Genomic DNA, 9532 nt, shown 5'->3' on the forward strand with positions numbered 1-9532 from the left:
ATATAATACTTGCAGAGGATCCTTCATCCACCATACATTGATAGACATTTTTGGAATTAACTCTAACCCTTATTTGGAAAGGTGCAACAGAAGGCAGTCGAGGCTCGACAAGATTATCCCAATCAAAGGAGACACTCCTAGAACTTTGAGGGGGTACACTCGAAGGGACCAAAATACCCCTAGACCAGAAGACTCTGTACTAGAAATCAAGAAGACTTTGTTGTTAGGCACTTCACCCCTCAAAAGAGGAGTGGAATCAACCAGAGATTGCACTGGCTCAACCACTTCATCAACCAATTGTTTATTAGACTGTTGAGAAACCATAATAGATTTAGGAGTAGAAGAATCTTTAGACTCGAACCATATCCTTTGTACCACTGGAATTCTTGGGCACAAATGAGTAATATGGTCTCCCTTACATATCTTACAAGGGAACTTAGGTTTAAATATTCTATGCCTAGGTTTCTGATCAACATCCATTCCATCGACATGACTATCAATGGTTGGTGGAGAGTCCCTAACATGACTCACAGCAGTTAGTGACTCTTTCCTAAGAGAGATAGGACTTGTGCCCCCAACCCTACTCACAGAAGTATGCGAGTCAACAGAAATATGAATCACAGAGGTAGGTGATCCATTTCTAGTATGACTTGCAGTGGCTGAAAGCTCATCTCCAAATGACTTGTAGGGGTTGGTGATGATTCATGGATAGAACTATTCTTCTTCTTCTTCTTCTCCCTCTTTCTCTTCTTTTTAGATCTCTTATTACAAGAGGGAGGAGAAAGAGGAAAGAAATATTTCTCTTTTGAAGAACATGAAAAATTAACACCCATTTGATTCCCTTGAAATAAAGCATTCATCTTAGAAGCTTCAAGAACATTTCAAATATTTGGAGTGGAACACAGCCAAATTTTTAGTCCAACATTCAATCCAAGAATATTCAAAGTGGCCATCAAGGGGGTACCAACGTTTCCAAATAACGGAAAAGCACAAGGATCCCCTTTTGAAAGGGTCTCTTGGTTGGCCTCCGTAGGAATATTGGCCATACCCAACTTATATGTAGATCCTTCCCTTATGGGATTGTACAAATGACTTTTCAAGGAAGATAGATGCACAATCAAATATTTTCCCTTAAGGAGGCAACTCCACAACTTTCAAAAGAAAGATCAAAAGCTTTTCAAGGCCAGTGGAGTGGTTGGTCAGTCACTCAAAATCTAAGGTCCAAACATGACAAGGAAAATCCACCTAAAGCCAACTAAATACAAAGAGCAAAGAGCACTCCACTATAAAGTCCATAAATATGCAACCAATCAAGCAACTTCCAAGTATTTCTGCGCCGGGTGATGAGGACCAGACACCAAAATATAAGAAAGTGAACTAAGGGACCTTCCAAAGATAGTTTGGGATAATTACGGCCCAAGACTACTAGCGAAGGTAACAATAACAATTACGTTGACCCCAAACAAAAGCCTTTTCTAGTGCAAGTACCTGAGCTTCGCAAGGGTACCCTCCAGAAGTATTAATGAACATGATGCAACGTCTGCCTCAAGTGCCGTGGGATTCCCCTCCACAATGACCTATGAGGTCCCTACAAATAGCAATTATGAACACCAGTTCATATCAAAATCAGGTTGGAATAGTCTCGGGGTGAGATCCAACAAGTAGGAGAGGGGGGTACCACTCTTTCCTTGTCTTCACTCTCCCTCGTGCTTGACTCCCAGTAGAAAGGAGATTTGTCGGTCTTTCTAACAACACTAGATTTCACTCATTATTCAACATCTATGTTTAACAGTTTGAGTGGCCGTGGAGAGTTAACTATCCACTCACATATTCCAAGGACCTAAAGAGCTAGACTTGTTGATGTAATTAATCACAAATAAAAAAATATTCTTGTTCTTTTTAATTAAGCACTTGATTTTGAAAGGCTGTTCTTTAGGTCATGAGTAAAATGAGAGTGCAATTTGTGGTGTTTTGACGGAAAGGAAATCGATAGAAACTTAGTTATATGCAAATGCATCTATTTTTCTTCGATGAAAAGAGATTTCTATAAGTTTCTACGAATAAAATTGTAAAAGCAATTTTATTTATTTATTTATTTTAATTTTAATTAATTAATTAATTTTAATTTTAATTTTTTATTTTATTTTATTTTTTTATTTTTTTATTATTTTTATTTTAATTTTTTTAATTTTAATTTTTTAATTTTTAATTAATTAATTAATTTTTATTTATTTATTTTTTTTTTATTATTATTATTATTATTTATTATTTATTTATTATTATTTTTTCAGAAAACATGCTCCACACACAAAATCTAACAAAAAGACTAAAATGCCTGTAGTGAAAACTAACTTAATGCAAACTATAATGATGATGCACGATTCTATGGATGCTTATACAATAAGAAAATGTGTTCCTTCATAAGATCAGTAGGCCAGATTGACTACAAGGAGGGCACAAATTCAATGAAAAACTTTTGTCGAAACCAAGCAAAACCAATCGAAAAAAGTTCACAATTGTTCAAAAATAATGACATCAGTATAAAGGACTTCTGCAAACCAAAATAATGTCAAGGAAGACTTTCAAGATCGCCAAGGAGGCACTCAAAAACCATGACAAACAAAATAGGTCAACCAAAAAAGGAAAGAAAAGCAAAACAATCTGAAAGTTGGGTTATAAACAAAAATGCAACCAATTTCTTATTCCGCAAAGTCAGAGCAACCAAGAAATTCTACAAGAAGCCTTGAACCCAAAGCCCAAACTGAAACTTTACTAAAAACGAAAACCCTAGGTTGACTAGGTTTTTCAATAAGAAGAAGATTAGAAACTGAAAACTTGCATGAAAGCAGAGCTTTACTGATAGTGAATGACCAGAAAATAACAAAAACCACCAGTCAACAATCTTAAATGGGTCCAAGATTTTGAAAAATTTATTCAAAATAAGGTATACACGACTGTGCAAAGACAAAGATGTAGGAATTTATTGGGTAAGTTCTTTAGACAGAACACCAAAGGAAATCGCTCACAAATAGATCATAGATCAATACACCAATATTCTTGACGTGGTTAAAACCCTCAAAGAGGGAAACAATCCATGACCTGAGCCAACGCAACCAGTTCAAGAAATTTATTAATAAAAGAAATAAAATTTACATAAGCTTCTCTCATGAACGGTCACCGTACAAATGACCCTCCATGCTCTTTAAATAGAGATCATGGACCAATCAGGTGTTAAGCCATGGATCAAGTGTCGATAATACCAAGGAGAGAATGCACCATCAGATCACTTCATGTCCAGAACACATTGTGACCGTCGGATTGTAAGTTACAAAAGTACATAGTAAAGAAATGCACTTTGCCTAACTCTACACTAGACCAAGTTATACTTAACTATTTCCTATGTGTCGGAATATCCTAACATCCCCCTTAAGAAAAACTTGGGATAGGATTGAAGGATGTACAAATATGACACAATACGAGAAGGAAGGAGGCATTAGAGCCTATCCCCCCTTAGTGACAACTTTCTGAACTCCAACCATAAATTGAAGTTTAGTAAACTTCACCTCTGTGAGAGCCTTTGTAAAGATGTCTGCAACTTGATCATCAGTTGAACAATATTGCACTTCAAGAACATGGTCATGAATGAACTTTCTGATGAAGTTCATGTGTAGTTCAATGTGTTTCCTACGCTGATGTTGGACTGGATCTTTGCATAGTTGAATGGAACTTTGATTATCACACCAAAGTGTAGTCGGTTGTTTCCGTTGAAAGCCAAACTCTGACATGATCTGATGAAGCCATAGGGCTTCCTTACTAGCTTCTACGATGCCATGATACTCTGCTTCTGATGAAGAAAGAGAAATGACACTTTGTTTCTTGCAAGTCCATGTAATAGGTCTAGAACCAAGAGTGAAGACATAACCTGCAGTAGACTTCTGATCATTAGGGTCACCAGCCCAATTGGAATCAACGAAACCAACCAATAGAGGAGATGCTTATGCGCAAATATTCTTTTAGCTGCTTTCTAATGACTTTCATGTGGGTTTTGGCATAAACCGAGAAATAAGGCCAACAACAAAGGAAAGGTCAGGACGAGTATGGGTTATATATAAAAGTTTTCCTACAAGTTGACGGTATAAGGTAGCATCAACTTTAAGGGAAGTACATGTGACCGAAAGTTTGGCTCCAAACTGAAATGGAGAGGGGCTAGCTTAAAGTCTTCCATGTGAAAGTGGCGGAGTAGATCACAAGCACACTTGGACTAGGAAAGGGAAATACCTTCCTTGGATTACAATACTTGAAGACCAAGAAAATAATGCAATTGTCCTAAGTCTGTCATTTCAAACTGATTTTAAGGCTAGACTTCACATGGTTTATAAGGTTGGGATCACTACCAGTAAGGATAAGATCATCAACATAAAGAACAAGAATGATAAGAGACTTACCCACTTTCTTGGTGTAGACAGTATTGTACGAATGACACCTAGAAAAGCCAATATCTAAAAGAAAGCTACCCATTTTGGCATACCAAGACCTAGGGGCTTGCTTGAGACCATAAAGGGATTTCTTAAGCCGACATACAAGGCTGGAGTCTATTTGTATAAAGCGAGGAGGTTGTTCCATATAGATTTCTTCATGGAAGTCCCCATGCAAAAAGGCAGATTTAACATCCATCTGATGGACTTCCCATTTGAAAGAGGCAGTAAGGGAAAGAACGAGGCGGATAAAGTTCATTTTGGCAACATGCGAGAGGATTTCACTATAGTCAATGCCTTCAACTTGTGAAAAACCCTTAGAAACAAGATGAACTTTATGTTTATCAACTTTTCCATCTGGTCCATACTTGGTTCTGTAAACCCATTTGCATCTAACAAGTTTTCGTCCCTTTGGAAGAGGAACAAGATCCCATGTATCATTTTCCAATAATGAACGATATTCTTCATTCATGACTGCATCCCAATCTGGATGGACTAAAGCTTCTGTAAAGGTGTTATGATCATAATTCGCTGAAGCTTGAGCCAGTAAAGAAAGAGGCTCTATTGAACTGAGAATGTGTACGTCGCTGATCTGTAGAATCACCTGCAAGAGCACCTGCTGCATCCCGAGTAGCACAGACCCATTTTGGAAGCTGAGGAGCTGAAGGAGGATCCTGAGAAGCTGGGGAAGGATTGTCATCCTCGCTATCATCACCTAAAGAAGAAATATTTTCAGAAGTAGAAGGGTTAGTGAGAGGTGGCACATCCACCGAACTAGGCTCGTAGGCCAATACATTTTCAGCAAACTTTACATCTCTTCTAATGATAACATTTTTGGACTTAAGTGGAATAAGTCTATATCCTTTGACATCTTCAGAATATCTAATAAAAATACATTTTTCACTCTTAGGTTCTAAGGCTTTATGTTTCTCATCAGGAATATGGGCCCATGCTTCACTTCCAAAACCACGAAAATGACTTACATATGGTTTAATTGAGCTCCATGCTTCTTCCGGAGTGATATTCTTTAAAACCTTAGTAGGAGTGCAATTTACTATGTAATTAGCACAGTTAATTGCTTTTGCCCAAAAATTAAGACTAAGTCCTTTAGATTCAAGCATACAATTAGTCATTTCCTTTAAGGTGCGATTCTTTCTTTTAGCTACACCATTTTGTTGTGGAGTATATGGAACATTATGTTGCATTTGAATTCCATGCTCAGTGCAAAAGTTGATGAATTTTTTGTTAACATATTCTCCACCATTATCAGATCTTAGCTTAAGAATTTGATGTCCAGATTGTTTATCAACAAAGGCCTCAAAGGCCAAGAACATGTTAAATACTTCACTCTTGAGTTTTAAGAAGTATACCCAAGTGCGTTTGGAGAAATCATTAATGAAAGTTAAGAAATACTTGTAGCTAGAGAATGAAACAATTGGAAGTGGACCACATAAATCACTATGCACAAGCTGTAAAGGGGTTGAGGTGTGCCAAGAGGCACATTTTTCAAAACTATCCTGATGATGTTTTCTGAGTACACATCTGGAACAAACACCGTCTCTGCAAGATACCATAGGAAGACTTGTCACCATATTTTATTTACATAGATTTTGAAGGGAGCGATAGTTTAAGTGACCAAATCGCTCATGCCAAAGTTTGCTCACTTCATCATTATGAGAAACAAATATCGAGGGAAGTGTGGAAGACCCAAAGTTGTTAAACTTATACAACCTTGTAGAATCATCAGCAATTTCAGTAGCTAAAATTTGTCTAGGATCTCTTAGGTCCTTAATTACAACATCGTGAGGTGAAAATTCAACCATTTTACCTTCACCTGAATGAGTTATCTGATATACAGATAGAAGGTTGCAGGATAAGGTTGGATCACATAGTACATCATTAAATTGACCATTGTCTAGATGAATAGTTCCAGTCCCTACAATAATAAGAGATTTATCATCACCAACATATATATTTTTGGTGTTACAATCATTTAAAGAAGAAAACATGGCTTTGTTTTTTTCCATGTGATAAGAAGCTACAGAATCAATGAGCCACTCATGAGAATGAGAAGAAGAAGATACATTTAATGCATAACTAGATTGAGATGCTTGACAATCACATGCAAAAAGTGCTATTCTTGAAGATGAAGTTGAAGCTGAAGAGTGCTCCAAATGGATGTTATGCTTCTTCATTGCTGCTTCCAAGGCTTCCATCTTCTTAAAGCATTTGGATTTGAAGTGGCCATCTCGATTACAAAAGTTGAAATGTCTATCAATATTCTTCCCTTTGCTTTTATTTTCCCTATCATTTTTTGAAATGATTTTTTATTTTGAACTGGAATTGCTTAGGACCCTTGTTTGGTTTAGGAACATTCTTTTTAGGATACTACTTCTTAGGATTCTTTGAATTTGGTTGATGATGGGTGCCTAAGGCTTTCTTAGAAGAGTTTCCAAGATTGAAAATACTAATATGTAAGAGTTTTTCTTGTTCTCTTATTAAAGAATCACAAAAGGCATCAAAGAAAGGGGGACTTGTAGTCTTTCCCTTGAGAAATAAAGGCTTCTCTAGTAGAATGGAAAGTGGAAGCAAACACAGAGTAGGCTGGTCCCAACTTAGCAAGAATGGAATAGATAAGGCTACCATCTTATTTCTTAAACTTAACACCTTCCAAGAGAAGTCTAAGGGTCTTGAACTTGGACAAAAATATTTAATGGAAGAAAAATTATTGGGGTCCAACGTAAGCAACTCATTTTCGAGTTAACGGGCTCTAATTTCATTTTTAATTCCAAATTCTTTAGTGAGCCATTTCATTGGTTCATTAGGGGTATCAAGTTCTACGATATGGAATCTAAGGTCCGGAGAAATAGACATCCCTATCAACACACGTGCTTGATCTTGCCTATTTTCCCATTTGGCTGCCTTGGCCCGAGGCTATTTTGTAAAGACTTTTACTTCTAAGTAAATCCACAATGTAAGACCACCATTGGAAGTAGTTGGTGTTGTCAAGAATAACTTGGCATGGACTTTCCATTTTAACAGAAACTGAAGTTGTAGATGCTGAAACTAAGTGTTCCAATGGAAAGATTTCGAAAAATTAGGCTGATTAAAAAAACGGCTTTGAAAACGGCTTCCGGATGAAGAAGTTATGGCTTTTTGAAGAAAAGTTGTTGAAGATGTCGACAAAGTGCGTGAATGTGTGGAAATGAATGATAATGTTATATTTTAAAAAACCCTTCCCCTTTCCAAACTTAATATAATTAGCTCACTTTAAAAAGAAATTATGTGACCCACTTTTATAAATAAGTGAAAGTCACTTTTAATATAGTACTTTATGAGCTACCCACTAAATTTTAACTTAAATAAAAGATAAAGAGACTTTAGAATTATAAATGACTCAATTTTTATAATGGGTGAGAACAATTTTATATAAAGTAACCTTAAAACATAAGTTACATGTGCTTTTTGAAAAAGTAACTCAACAAAAAGAAAAACTTGAACTCAAGACCTCTATTTTCATAAAGTAACTTTGGACCAAATGAGCTAGTTTAAAAGATTAGTAATTTTTGAAAAAGAGGAAGTTTTTTTTTTTTTTTTTAAAGTCACTAAAGTTTTGGGGTTCGTGCTTACTTGAAAAATATATTTTTTCTTACAAAATAAAAAACCACACAACCCAACATGGACATACAAAAAAACTCAAACCTTATGGCTTGAAGTTAGCTTTCGCTAGAAGCTAAATATTTTCCTCAATGTTTCTGATTTTCTGAGATCACACTAAGATGCGGCGGAAAAGAGCATATGCATGAGAAAAATCCTTCCTTTCTGTTTCTGATTTGCCCAAATCGCATAGAGTCGTAAGGCAAAGAGCATACACAGAAATGAAAGGTATAGATCCGGTAATAAAAAACAAAGAGATAAATAAACCAAAATAAATAGAGAGATAAATAACTAGCACTGCAAATAAAGACTATATACCTCTAGATCTTAAAAATGGCGTAGCTAGGGCTACCGGAAACCTTCTTGCGTGAAAAGAAATTGGTTCCTCATTGGAACAGATGCTCTTAACACAATAGAGAATTCCTCTCGGTCTGAAAGTAGTCATAAACAATAGATCTAGGAAACGACAGTCAGATGCAGTTGTGTCAGCTTCCGATTTGGATCACCAATGGATGCGGCCCTCAAATAGCTCTGATACCATGTAGGAATTTATAGGGTAAGTTCCTTAGACAGAACACCCAAGGACACCGCTCACAAATAGATCACAGATCAATACACGGTATTATTGACGTGGTTAAAACCCTCAAAGAGGGAAACAATCCACGACTTGAGCCAACACAATCACTTCAGGTAATTTATTAATAAAAGAAATAAAATTTACATAAGCTTCTCTCATGAACGGTCACCCTACAAATGACCCTCCAAGCTCTTTAAATAGAGATCATGGACCAATTAGGTGTTAAGCCACGAATCAAGTGTCGGTAATACCGAGGAAAGAATGAACCGTCAGATTACTTCATGTCTAGAACATATCATGACCGTCAGATTGTAAGTTACAAAAGTACATAGTAAAGAAACACACTTTACTTAACTCTACACTAGACCAAGTTATACTTAAATATTTCCTATGTGTCGGAATATCCTAACACCCCCGCTTATGAACAACTTGGATAAGATTGAAGGATGTATAAATATGACACAATAGGAGAAGGAAGGAGGCATTAGAGTGTGTATACGCGACTCAAACAAAGAAAACTCACGTATAGGCGAGTTTCTTTGAAGAAACTAATGTGTATATGCTAGTGTATCCTCCAAAAAGAGCGTATATAAAGCTCAATAAAGAAAAACAAAAAATCCAGGCCTAATGCAAAAGACGAGACTCGATGCCCAGGAAGAAAACAGGTCTCAGACACTATAAAAACAAGAAATAAATCATGTAGACCCTGATCAAAAAGAAACAAGCCAATATAGGAAAAACAAGAATGCTTTCCTCAGTGGAGTTGCCAATTCTGTTTTGTGTAGAATCACCCTAGTGTCTTAGGTTGGGAACTCCAACAGAG

The sequence above is a fragment of the Pinus tabuliformis genome, chromosome 7 (assembly GCF_031772625.1).
Source record: "Pinus tabuliformis cultivar Carrire ecotype Pingquan chromosome 7, CPIR1, whole genome shotgun sequence".
NCBI classification, from domain to species: Eukaryota; Viridiplantae; Streptophyta; class Pinopsida; order Pinales; family Pinaceae; genus Pinus; species Pinus tabuliformis.